General features: G+C 36.9%; 1 pseudogene; it reads left to right on the top strand.

Annotated features, from left to right (window-relative positions):
• Nucleotides 1-926: 926 nt before the first annotated feature.
• On the top strand, nucleotides 927-8,318 carry LOC107788925 (putative xyloglucan endotransglucosylase/hydrolase protein 33; annotated as a pseudogene).
• The last annotated feature ends 5,426 nt before the right edge of the window (nucleotides 8,319-13,744 follow it).

The raw sequence follows: 13,744 nt of genomic DNA, 5'->3' as shown, positions 1-13,744 counted from the left end.
AGTGTGTTATTAGTTGGAGACTATCAAGATAGCTGCTTGGCGTCCGCTGACCTTGTCTCTCTTCCCTTCAGTTATTGTACTGTTATATATTGTTAGACAGTTTTTTTATCAGTAAGACTTTGTATTCATTTAGATTCTCATGTACTCAGTGACATCTGGTTTTGGGAGTGTTTATATCAGTATTTGTGAGATTTCTTCCGCTGAATTTAGATATTATGTTTTCAAATTTAGAAGATATGGTGGTTTATTAAGATTGTTGGCTTACCTAGTATTGAGATAGGCGCCATCACGATAGGTGAAATTTTGGGTCGTGACATACTGTGAAGTGTTAGTAATTTGCTGAATATTATGGCCAAGAGTCTCTAGTATTTATCCTTTTCTTACAAAACACTAACTCTCTATAGTTTAGGAGTTGTTTAATTCTCTTATCTATCAATTTTAAGTGAAGAATCAAAATTTCTTTAATACTTGTCAGGTTTAATCGTGTGTTGTAGTCGTTGTTTGATGTATATTCAAGTTTACTACTGTTACATATTATTATAAATCAAATAGAGCTAATGCTGATTAATTTCGATGTTCCAACACATAAAACAATACAATTTAGCATAATTGTCGCACAATAACTTACTAAACCAACAAATTATAGGGCGATTAATGTGCTAAAAGTATAGCAATTTGGCCTAACATCACCTAACATTTCTGTAATTAAGCTTGGATCCCACTTGAACTGATTTGGACCACGGGGATTCTTTTCTAAATATGTCAATATCGCACATGAACTTTCTAATCATTGTCCACAATTCCTACTCAATTGTATCTTAATATTAACTATTTAATTGGATTTTTTTGGAAGATACATCCAGCTTGCAACAACTAAGCACAAGGTTTTAATGTTTTCTTTAATATCTTTCAATCCATAAATAGCCCATATATTGCCCCACATTTCCATAATTAAACAAAAAAAATGGAATTCTTTCTACGTGATAAAACCTTCCTATTATCACAATTCTTAATTTTCTGCATGATAGTTGTCGATTCATGTCGAGGTCAAGTCTATAAGCCTCCAGAAGTCGAGAAATTAACCGATCATTTCAGCTGATTATCGCTTAACCAGGGTTATAATGTATTCTTTGGATGTGCTAATGTTCATATGACAAAAATGGGTCCAATGCTGATCTTATCTTAGATAAATCCTCAGGTACACTACAACTTCATCATACAAAAAATGTTTTTCCTTAAGTTTATATATAGTTGTTGAAGTATTTACAACAATTTCCTTTTTGTCCGTAGGTTCTGGGCTGATCTCTAAGGACAAATACTACTATGGTTTCTTCAATGCTGCTCTAAAATTGCCTGCTCATTTTACATCTAGAGTTGTAATTGCCTTTTATGTAAGTTTTCATGCACATCTTATAATTAATCTCCATATAACTAATACAGTACTAGTACTAAACTCTAAATGCATTATGTAGAGTACGATATAGAAATCAAGAATTTTCTTTTTCGTTGATCATCAGGGCTAAGGCAAGATGTTTTTTTTTCTTTTTCAATTTACAGTTGTCTAATTCAGATGTGTTCCCACACAACCATGATGGAATTGACTTTGAGTTGCTTGGGCATGATAAAAGAAGGGATTATGTTCTACAAACTAGTCTTTATGGAAATGGAAGTGTTCACACAGGGAAAGAAGAGAAGTTTTACCTCTGGTTTGATCCAACATTGGATTTTCATGACTACAGCATCCTCTGGAATAATCATCACATAGTGTAAGCTTAGTTGATATAATCTAACTATTACCTCCGTTTCATTTTATATGATATTGTTTAATTAGATATAGAGTTTAAAAAAAATAATCTTGGCGCACAGTAGAGAAGCCACCTTATAGCAAGGGGTGACAACTAACATCCCTTCACGATAAAATATATTGTATAGGTAGGTAAAAAAAAGTTATATGCATATATTCTATGTGTTGACTCCCTTCGATTTTTTTGTCTGCTTGCTTTTATATACTCTGACACTCTGAAAGAAAATCCTGGCTCCGCCACTGTTGACGCATACCAAAATTATTCTTATAATTTATAGTCTTAAATATGTCATAACATATTTATGTCTATAAAAGCATATTATTAAGGAAAATTAAAAGTTTAATGTAAGAGTTCGGCCGATTGTTTTGAGTATTATAACCATATTTCCTTATTTACTACTCAAATTATACTTTAAAGTTGTTATATGACTTGTCGGGGTAATTGGTTCGAGTCCAGTATGGTTTTGAAAGGAATTAAGATACATAGTCTCCAATATGAAAACTTAAGTTAAAAATATTGACTGGATGTTGACTTATGCGTAAACGACCCCGAAATAGAATTTTGATAATTCCAATAGCTCCGTATGGTAATTTTGGACTTAGGAGCGTGTCCAAAAAGTTATTTGAAAGCCCGTAGTTAAATTAGGTTTGAAATGGCTAAATAGAAATTTAAATTTGGAAGTTTGACCGGGGAGTTGACTTTTTGATATCGGGGTAGGAATCCGATTCTGAAAATTTGAATAGGTCCGTTATGTCATTTATGACTTGTTTGCAAAATTTAAGGTCAATCGGACTTGATTTTATGGGTTTCGGCATCGAATGTAGAAGTTAAAAAATCTTAGTTTCAGTAAGCTTATATTGGAGTATGATTCATGGTTTTAGCATTGTTTGATGTGATTTGAGGTTTCGACTAAGTTCGTATGTTATTTTAGGACTTTTTGGTATATTTGGTTGAGGTCCCGGGGGCCTCGGGTGAGTTTCAAATGGCTACATTGAAATTATGGACTTAAATAGATGCTGGAATTTTTAGCCTTCAGGTGTAATTGCACCTGTAGAATTTAGCTCGCAAGTTTGGGTTGAGACCGAGGTCGCGACTAGTCATGGGTTGAGGCCGAGGTCACAGAAGCGAGCAGATGGTCTGAGGTCGCGACCAGGCATGGGTTGAGGCCGAGGTCGCAGAAGCGAGTAGATGGTCTGAAGAAGCGACCATGCATGGGTTGAGGCCGAGGTCGTAGAAGCAAGCAGATGGTCCGAGGTCGCTGTAATGACCTGACCGGTCGTTTTGAGCTCTAGCGCGTCATTCAACAGTTTGAGACCCTGAGAAACTTCACTTCAGGTATTATGACTTGTATGCGTGGTCGAAATTTAATTTTGGAAAGTTCGGAGTTGATTTTGAAAGAAAAACAAATTCCAATTTCGGGACTATTAAGTTGGAGAAATTGACTAAAGTGTCCATTTTTGTAGTAAACGACCTCAGAATCAGGATTTGAAGGTTTTAACAGGTTTGTATGATGATCTTGGACATGGACGTGTGTCCGGATCGGGTTTTGGATGACCCAGAAACGTTTCGGCGCCTATTGTGGAAGTTGGCATTTTGAAAGAATTTCATAAATTTGGGTTAAAGTGTATTTCAATGTTATCGATGTCTGTTTGGGATTCTAAACTGGGAATAGCTCACAGGAGCGGCTGTTGGATCGCAGAAGCGAGAAGTCGGGTTGGACAGTGTCATTTCAAGACGAGATTTGGCCATTTTCCTCCATTTTCTTTTGGATGGGTGATTTTTGGAGCTCTTGGAAGAGAGTTTCATCATCTATGCCAAGGTAAGTTATTTTCATCCATTGCAAGTTAAATACATGGTTTGTACAAAGATTTAAGCTTGAAATGTTTTAGAAATTTGGGATTTTGGTAGGAAACCTAAAAATGGATATTTTTGGATTTTGACCACGAAATTGGACGTGAAACTTGGAATAAATTATATATTTGAGTTTGTGGTGATATGGGTAAGGTTTATCTTTGAAAATTTTCGAAATCCGGGTATGGGGGCCCGAGGGTGATTTTATCGACTTTTCGAGCGGAGTTGAAAATTGTTATAAATTGATTAATTATGAGTATTAGAGTACATTTTGATTGGGTTGCATCTTAATTGACTAGTTTGAAGAGACGGGCATCGATTTGAGGTGTTAGAGGGATTTGGAGCCGATTATGGAACTTTGGAGCGAGGTAAGTCTCCTTTCTAACTTTGTAAGAGGGAATTTACCCCATAAGTGAACTTAATTAATATGTGTTGTTATTTGTGGGGGCCACGTACGCACGAAGTGATGAGAGTTCGTACATAGATACTATCCCTGTTTATGTCCGGGTAGTTTTAGGTTTACACCATGCTTTGTGGACACCGTTATTTGATTATATTTGTTAATTATATCAAATAAAACTAAGTCGAGGATTTTAAGGATTTAAAAGCTTCAAGTTTAATTGTCTTTATTTTGAAAAGAATCAAGAAAGAGTTCTGATTTATTGATACTTTATATTTGACCGCGTCGCATGTATGATCCGCGAGCGGGGTAATAGATGCATCTATGGTTCATACCGTTCGACCCTCGGCAGTGCACAGTTTATATTTATATTGGATCGGGCCGAACATCCTCGGTGGAATTCCCTTTTATAATTGGTATAAATTCATTAGTTGAAAGATTATTTATTTTAAATGAAGGAAGTGATTTGGATTCTTAAATATGGTGATGAATTTGTTAAGTTATTTCTTGTTCTGAGTTTTATTGTTATTTATATCATGCTTGATTAGAATTTCATATTATCATATTGTTGGCCCTTAGTAAGTGTCGAAGTCGACCCCTCGTCACTAATTCTTCGGGGTTAGGCGGGATACTTACTAGGTACGCGTTGATTTACGTACTCATGCTACACTTGCTGCACGTTTTTGTGCAGGTGCATATATTTCTAGTGGCCTTGTGGGCGCAGAGGCGCGGTTATGGCGGGGACTTAGGTGAGCTGCACTCTATACTATGATCCGCAGCCGGTAGAGTCTCCTTCAGGGTACTTGCATTTTTCCTGTCCAGTTTGTATTCCGGACAATTGTTGTATTTTATTTTATATTCCTAGTAAATGTTTATGCACTTGTGACACCGAGTTTTAGGATGATTATGGGTTGTTATGTATTTGAATTGTTAAAAATATTATTATTTATTTTATAAATTTCATCTTTCACCATTTAATTGAAGGGAATATGATTTCAAAAATATTAAAATGAGAATCAAGTTAGTATTTATTTTTGGCTTGCCTGACAGCGGTGTCTGGCGCTATCACGACCTTTAATGTATTTTGGGTCGTGACAGTTGCGATCAGACATGGGTTGAGGCCGAGGTCACAGAATCGAGCAGATGGTTCGAAAAAGTGACCAGGCATGGGTTGAGGCCGAGGTCGCAGAAGCGAGCAGATGGTCCGAGGTCGCGACCAGGCATGGGTTGAGGCCGAGGTCGCAGAAGCGAGCAGATGGTCTGAAGAAGCGACCAGGCATGGGTTGAGGTTGAGGTCACAAAAGCTAGCAGATGGTCTGAAGAAGAGACCAGGCATGTTTTGAGGCCGAGGTCGCAGAAGCGACTAGACATGGGTTGAGGACGAGGTCGCAGAAGCGACTGCTCGACCGCAGAAATGGCTAAGTTAGCTGGAGGTACGAAAAGCCCTGGATAGAACATATAAATTAGGGGGTTGGCTATTTTTACCTATTTTTGGATTTTAAGAGCTCGGGTGAGACGAGTTTCAGGAGATTTTTCAAGGAAAATATTGGGGTAAGTGTTCTTAACTCAATTTTGGTAAAATTACCCGAATCCATGGTTCTTTTTAACATTTAATTGGTGATTTAAGTTGGAAGATTTAGAAAACCCTCTTGGTTTAAATTAAAGATTTGAGGGTCGAATTGATGTCAGAATTTAATAATTTTGATATGGTTGGACTCGTGGTTGAAATGGCGTTCATATTTTATAACTTTTGTCGGGTTTCGAGATGTAGGCCCCACAGGCAATTTTTGAGTGAAATTTTGGATTTGATGGAAAATTTACATTTTCATATGGAATTAATTCCTATAATTTTTATTGACTGAATTGGATTATTTGTGGCTAGATTCGAGGCGTTTGGAGGCTGATTCGAGAGGCAAAGGCATTACAGAATAAAGAATTACACGGTTTGAGGTAAGTAACAGTTCTAAATTTGGTCCTGAAGGTATGAAATCCCAGATTATTTGTTATGTGACTAGTTATGAGGTGACGCATATGCTAGGTGACGGGCGTGTGGGCATGCACCGTTGGAATTGTGACTTGGTCAATTCCATGAAACTATGTGGTTGAATAATCTGTTGACATCCGTGCATTTTTCCATGTATTTAGAGAAATTAATCTATAAATCATGTTTAAACTATGTTTTGACATTATTGGGATCCATAGAGATCGTGTACATGTTGAATTATCTTCTAAATTATTATTTCATATTCAGTCACAATTTTTACTCGCATATTAGATCTCAGTCTCTGTTATTCATTATTGATGCATCATATCATTGTTATTGGCCTGCTTATCATGGTTTCTGAGAGCCCGAGGGACTGGAGAGGTTGATGACTGAGTGAGGCCTAGGGCCTAATTGTGAGGATATTTATGGGATCGAGCTGCATGTCGCAACATGTTTCATTGATTTATGCCATGATTGGCTTGTTATAGCGCTTGGGCTGAAGGAGCCCCTCCGGAGTCTGTACACACTCCCAATGAGCGCAGGTACCTACTGAGTGCGAGTGCCGAGTGCTGAGTGATTGAGAGGAATGAGTTACTGTGAGGAATGAGTGACTGTGAGGTTGGAGTGAATAGGAAGACTGAGTGACTGTTACTATGAGAGGATGCATTGATTTCATTATTGCTGCATTTCAGCTGTCATATACCTGTTTTGGAAATTTTTGAAAGACATTATCTTTTGTTTCAGTCGAAGTTGATATGAAATTACTGTGAAATTTTAAATGTTGAACTTGAGATCATGCCTACCCCTTTATGTTAAAAATTATTGTATTTGGACTTAGCTGTGAAGCTCGTCACTACTTTCAGTTCTTATTTATTATTGTTACTTACTGAGTTGGTTGTACTCATACTACATCCTGCACTTTGTGTTAGATCCAGGTGATCCCGAACATAGTGGGTATTGATTCTTTCGCACAGTTGATTTTTCGGAGATTCAGAGGTATCTGCCATATTTCGTAGACCTTGTCTCTCCTTCCCTATCTCCTTGTTTACTGTATTTGGTCTCAGACTATTATAGATCATATTGTCCAAACTTGTAATATATATGCTCATGTACTCAGTGACACCGGGGTTTGGGAGTATATTTATATCCAGTATTTGTGGGATTATATCTTAAACTTAGTTATTATGTTTTTTGTATTTAAAAGAAATTGTGGGTTATTGATGTTGTCGGCTTGCCTAGTATTGAGATAGACGTCATCACGACTGGTGAGATTTCGGGTCGTGACATTTAAAGAATTGCAAAATATAAAGCAGCTTTATATTATTCTTTTGTTGGAACAAACTAAAAAGAAAAGGTGGCATATAAAATAAACAAAGTGACTACTATTCTTTACTTTAGCTTTAATCGGCCACCCACTAAACAAGAATTTATTTTTAAATTTTATGTTAGGTCCAAAAATTCAACTCCCCTTGAGGTACAACAAGAGGATTTTTCACCTATTACCCTAATTACCATCTGTAAAAAATCCTTATTATTCAATAGTTTTTTCATGAGGTTAATTCAACGCATATTTTTAGCTACAAATGTTGAATCTTTTTATCAAAATGGAACTTCTGATGGGATCCAGTTATAGCTTAGATAACAAGTTCAAAACTCACAAATATCAATCTTAACTACCCCTCTGCCCCTAACTATTGGAAAAATATATCTTAGTTTCTATATTTATTAGTATCTTTTTTGTGGTAAAAAGTTTCACAGTTTGTTGTAAATATAATGCAGATTTCTTGTGGACAATGTGTCAATAAGAGATGTAGTTCATAACACTGCTATCTCTTCTGTTTACCCATCAAAGCCAATGTCAATTATAGAAACAATATGGGACGGATCAGCATGGGAAACTCATGGAGGAAAATACCCTGTAAACTACCAATATGCACCATTTGTAACATCAATGAAAGACGTAGAATTAGAAGGATGTGTAAGGCAACAAAATACTTCAGCAACTTCTACATGTGATTGAAGTACTTCAAGTTTGGATCCTGTTGATGGAGAAGAATTTATGAAGTTATCACAACAGCAGATGACAGGGCTAGATTGGACAAATAGAAAGCACATGTTCTACTCATATTGTCAAGATACTAATAAATACAACATTCTACCACCAGAGTGCATTTCTAATTAATTTATTTGTAACTATTAAATCTTGATTCTTTGCCTCTAATTATAAAAAGGAGATGGTCAGCAAGAAAAGATGCTGAAAGTATTAAGGAAAGGGAATTCTGGAGGAGTACCTATTAGACAAAATTCTTTCTATGATGTAAAAATAATGTTGACCTATGTTCCTGACATGTTGAAAATTCTGATATTTAAATGAAAAGAGATTACATTTATGAATTTTTTTATTATACTCTTTTGGAATTCGACAAGGGTGAGTAGGGGTTGCCAATGTTTGGTACACACTCAAAACAGTCCGTATTATTGATGTAACTGAGTAATAATACTTCCTCCTTCTAATATTAACTTGTCCAAATCTCCATCAAACAACTTCAAACTTTGTATACAGCCTACTTAAACTATTTCTAATAAGTTCAAATAATATCCACTCTAAATTTCTCACAAAATCATATTCGAAATTTAACAAGATTAGCATTAATGGAGATGGAATTTTAGATTTCTCGCGTATGTTTTTGTATTTTTGTAGCTATGATAGGTTTGTAGAAACTTGGGGAAAAAGGAGAATGAAAACTCATGGATGTTTCACTAAACGAAAAAAAAAAATCAGATCTAAGCTTATTGATATTTGGCTATACATTTGCAAACTTATAAGTGGGCTAAAATACTGCAAGGCCAACTTATGGAGTGTATTTTTCTGTAATTTTATCCAGAAAGTACTTTCACTAATTTGCTATTCTGACAGTGAAGAGGCAAAGATCTTTAAGCTCTTGATACCATAATAATGTAATTTTCTCCTTGTATAGGTACGGTTATGCCTGTGGAAGAGACAAGGTAGAAAAACGTTCAATATTATATTTTCATATACTTTTGATAATCTGATTTATTCATATCTTTATTGTTAGCACCAAGGGCATACACAAAACTTTTAGTAAGTAATGTCATAATTAATTAATGACCGATGACCCTAAGGAGTTTGGGGAGATGACGAAAATGAAATGCCGAGTACAACAGCAACAAACCGGCACAAAGAAAAATTACAAATTCAAGGATGGAATTTTTCTGAATTGAGCATTTAAAAGATGTAAAATAAAATGGTTGTTGCTTTTTCCATTGCAAATCATCATCTGTCCCAATGATTTATGGTTTATACTTCTTATTTTATCGAGGAGGTCAGAGGTTCGACTGTAACGACCAGATCAGTCGTTTTGAATATTACAACCTCGTTCCCCTATTTACTGCTCAATTTATGCCTTACAATTGATTTATGACTTATCGGGTTTGTTGGTTCGGGTCCGAAAGGATTTTGGAGTGAAATGAGACACTTAATCTCATAATTAAAAACTTAAATTGGAAAAGTTGACAGGATGTCGACTTATGTGTAAACGACCCCGGATTTAAATTCTGGTGATTCTAATAGCTCCGTATGGTAATTTTGGACTTAGGAGCGTGTCCGGAAAGTTATTTGGAGGTCCGTAGTGAAATTAGACTTTAAATGCAGAAAGTTGACCGGGGGGTTGACTTTTAGATGTCGGGGTCGGAATCCGATTCTGAAAATTTTAATAGGTCTGTTATGTCATTTATGACTTGTGTCCAAAATTTGTGGTCAATCGGACTTGATTTGACAGGTTCCGGCGCCGTTTGTAGAAATTTAAAATTTCAAGGTTCATTTAAAATTTCAAGGTTCAAATTTAAAATTTCAAGGTTCATTTATGACCTCGCTTGAATTGGGATATGATTCGTGGTTTTGATATTGTTTGATGTGATTTGAGACCTCGAGCAGGTTCGTGTTATGTATTGAGACTGGTTGGTATGATTGGACGGGGTCCCGGGGGCCTTGGGTTTGATTTGGGTGAGTTTCGGACCATTTCTAGGCCATTTAAAGCTGCTGATTTTTGGCCACAGAAGTGTGTTATGCGATCGCGTGGAATTGGCCGCGATCGTGAAGCACAAAATAGGAAAAAATGGCCAGTGAATCGCGATCGCGCAAGGCCTTTTGCGATCGCGTAGAGGGAATTTTCTACTGCACTTATATCTCAGTAATCTATAAGGAATTCGGAGATTATCCAAAAATAAAAGTTGTAGCCCTTTGTGTCTAGATTTCTGAAATATAAACGATTTGTCATTTGGAGTTGTGTACGAAGAGTTATGACCGTTATACTAGAGGCTGTCTGGAAGAAGTTGGACAAGGCTGTTGGGGAATTTATTTTTCGCGATCGCAGGAGAATGGGCGTGATCGCATAGAGTAAAAAAGGGTTGGAAATATTTTGTGCTTCGCGATCAAATAGGGTAAATGACTGGGCATCAAATTTATGTTCTGAAAATGGGACTTCGTCCCATTTTCCATTTTTGACAGATTTGAGCGCGAGAAGAGGCAATTTTTGAGAGATTTTCAAGAAAAACAACGGGGTAAGTGTTCTTAACTCATTATTGGTCAAATTACCCGAATCCATGATTGTTTTTAACGTTTAATGGGTGAATTAATTTGGACATTTTAGAAAATCCTCTTGGTTTAATTTGAAGATTTGAGGGTCGAGTTGATGTCAAAATTTGGTAAAATTGGTATGGGTAAACTCGTGGTTGAATGAGCTTTCGGATTTTATAACTTTTGTCGGGTTCAGAGAAGTGGGCCCCACGGACGATTTTTGAGTTAAATTTCGGATTTTGTTGGAAAATTTATATTTTCATATGAAATTAATTCCAATAATATTTATTGACTGAATCGGATTATTTGTGGCTAGATTCGAGGCGGTTAGAGGCCAATTCACGAGGCAAGGGCATAGCGGAGTAAGAAATTACACGGTTTGAGGTAAGTAACACTTCTAAACTTGGTTCTAAGAGTATGAATCCTCGAATATTATGTTATATCAATTGTTGGAGGTGACACACATGCTAGGTGACGAGCGTGTGGGCGTGCACTATAGAAATTGTGAGTTAAATAAATGTCGTGGAGTTGTAAAATTTATGAATTATGTTATTATCTGAACATGTTCCACGTGTTAGAGAAAATGAGCTGAGACTCTTATTAAAGATCATGTTTAGGCTCCGTGCCAATATTTTGGGACCCGTGGGGTCGTGTTACTGTTGAATTAATTGTTTTAAAAATGTACATTTCACACTCAGTCATATTCATCCATTGTGAGGATATTTATGGGATCGAGCCGCGCGCCGCAGCATACCATATTGGCTTTATATATATTATTATTATGGGATCGGATTGCACGCCGCAGCAGGCCTTATAGGCTTTATTGTTCTGGATCGGGGCTGCCCGCCTGCAGCAGGCCTTATAGGCTTTATTATTATATGGATCGTGGTTGTCCGCCTGCAGCAGACCTTATATGCTTTATTATTATTATGGGATCGGACTGCACGCCGCAGTATGCCATATCGGCTTTATATCACGCTTGGGCTGAAGGAGCGCCTCCGAAGTCTGTAAACATCCCTAGTAAGCGTAGATGATTATATATATTCGGGATGGATTTTCCCAGGACATGGACTTGCCTTACTTTTTTATATTGTGACAAATTTACCTGGACATGGATCTTGTCGGTATCAATTATATTTGGGGATAAAATTCCTAGGGCTGGATTGGCCTTATGGGTTATTGAGTGACTAAGTGTCAGTCGATGTGTGTGTGTGTGTGTGTGTGTGTGTGTGTGTGTGTGTGTGTGTGTGTGTGTGTGTGTGTATGTGTGTATATATATATATACGGCATAGAATATCTCCGGGCCGTGTGACCGAATGATTTGTGACCAGTAATACACGAGGTCTTTCTACTGAGACGTCATATTCCTCATATCATACAGTATTGATCTGTTTCACTTGTACTGAGTTTAACTATTGAAATGGAAAGCATGCTTATATTTCTATACCATTATTTATACTGGACTATACCTGCGGAGCTCGTCACTACTTTCAGCCCAAAGGTTAGTGTTGTTACTTATTGAGTTGGTTGTACTCATACTACACTCTGCACCTTGTGTTCAAATCCAGGTGCTTCCAGAGACGGTGGTTGTTAGACCTCAGTGTGTTACCAGTAGGAGACTATCAAGGTAGTTGCCTGCCATCTGCTGACCTTTTCTCTCTTTCCTTCAGTTATTGTACTGTTCTATACTTTCAGATAGTAGTTTTTATCAATCAGGCATTATATTCATATTAGATGCTCATGTACTCCGTGATTTTGGGAGTGTTATATTTGTAATTATGAGATTTCTTTCGCTGAATTTAATTATTATATTTTCAAACTAAGATATGGTGGTTTATTGAGATTTTCGGCTTACCTAGTATTGAGATAGGCGCCATCACGATAAGTGAGATTTTGGGTCGTGACAAGTTGGTATCAGAGCCCTAGGTTACATAGGTCTCATGAGTCATGAGCAGGTTTAGTAGAGTCTTGCGGATCAGTACAGAAACGTCTGTACTTATCTTTGAGAGGCTGCCGAACCCTTAGGAAAATTTCACTTTCTTGGATTCTATCATGCAGAATTAATGCAACTTGAAACATAACTCTTTGGATTCCTTCCATGCATTTCGTATGCGCATATGAGCTCTCGGTGTTAGTTGTGCATCGTCGGCTTGTGATTCTAGGGATAAGGTTCGAGATGTGTATTCTGTGTTTTGGTGATGGGCAAGTCTGGAAGACTTGAGGCCAGGTTTAGACTGCAGCTTAGGCCCAGTTTCTTTAGTTGTAACTTGTACATTTGGACTCATACGTCCGGTAATGCTCCTACTAGTGGAATTTGTGGCTCGATGGGCGGTGGAATGGCTCTGTGATGAGTATGATGTAACTGCGGGATGTGTTAAGACGATTTAAATGTGGCGAGAATTGTTTCCTTGAAATTTAAAGGAGGGACCATTGGGTGCTTGATTTTTATTTTGATGTGACGTACAGTCTCGAGTATGAATGTTTTGAAGGATCTTTCACGTTGTTAAATTTTGGGACAAATTAAATTCTCATGTCTGGTTAATGAGTTGGACTCAGATAGACTAAGTGATTGCATAGTAATTGTGACTGCGAAAGGGTATAACAAGATACCAATTTGAGACTAAGCAGGTGGGTTATCCCCTGCAGAGTAATCTACGTAGGTATGTTCCTTATAATGTGAGTGGAGAGTTTCTTTTTTGCTAGCGGGATATGTGTGTTGAGATTTGAATTTGAATCTGGTTGAGAAAGTTGACTTGAGTGTTAAAAGAATGAAGGCGATCTTAGCAGATGATTTGAGGTATTTTATGGTTTGTGTTACTTGAGCTTGTGAAAACTTTTTGTGGAATTGACTACGGGATTATGACAATAGTAGAGTATGGGTATGGTGAGTTATCATATGTTTTGTTATATGACTTTGAGCCAAGTGAGGGAGTCTGCTATCTACGATTTGATTGCACGATTATGTGCGGTATTGGTTTTGGTCCGAGGCATACTTGTTGATTAGTTATGACTCACAGAGGTTGATATCGGGGATGACTTGAATAAGAAAATTTCTCGAATGCGGGTTATATTGCACTTTATAAAAATATGAAAAATTATGAAATGAT

The sequence above is a fragment of the Nicotiana tabacum genome, chromosome 24, assembly GCF_000715075.1.
Source record: "Nicotiana tabacum cultivar K326 chromosome 24, ASM71507v2, whole genome shotgun sequence".
Taxonomy (NCBI): Eukaryota; Viridiplantae; Streptophyta; class Magnoliopsida; order Solanales; family Solanaceae; genus Nicotiana; species Nicotiana tabacum.
The sequence above is the reverse complement of the archived record's forward strand: the minus strand, read 5'-3'. Positions and strand labels throughout refer to the sequence as shown.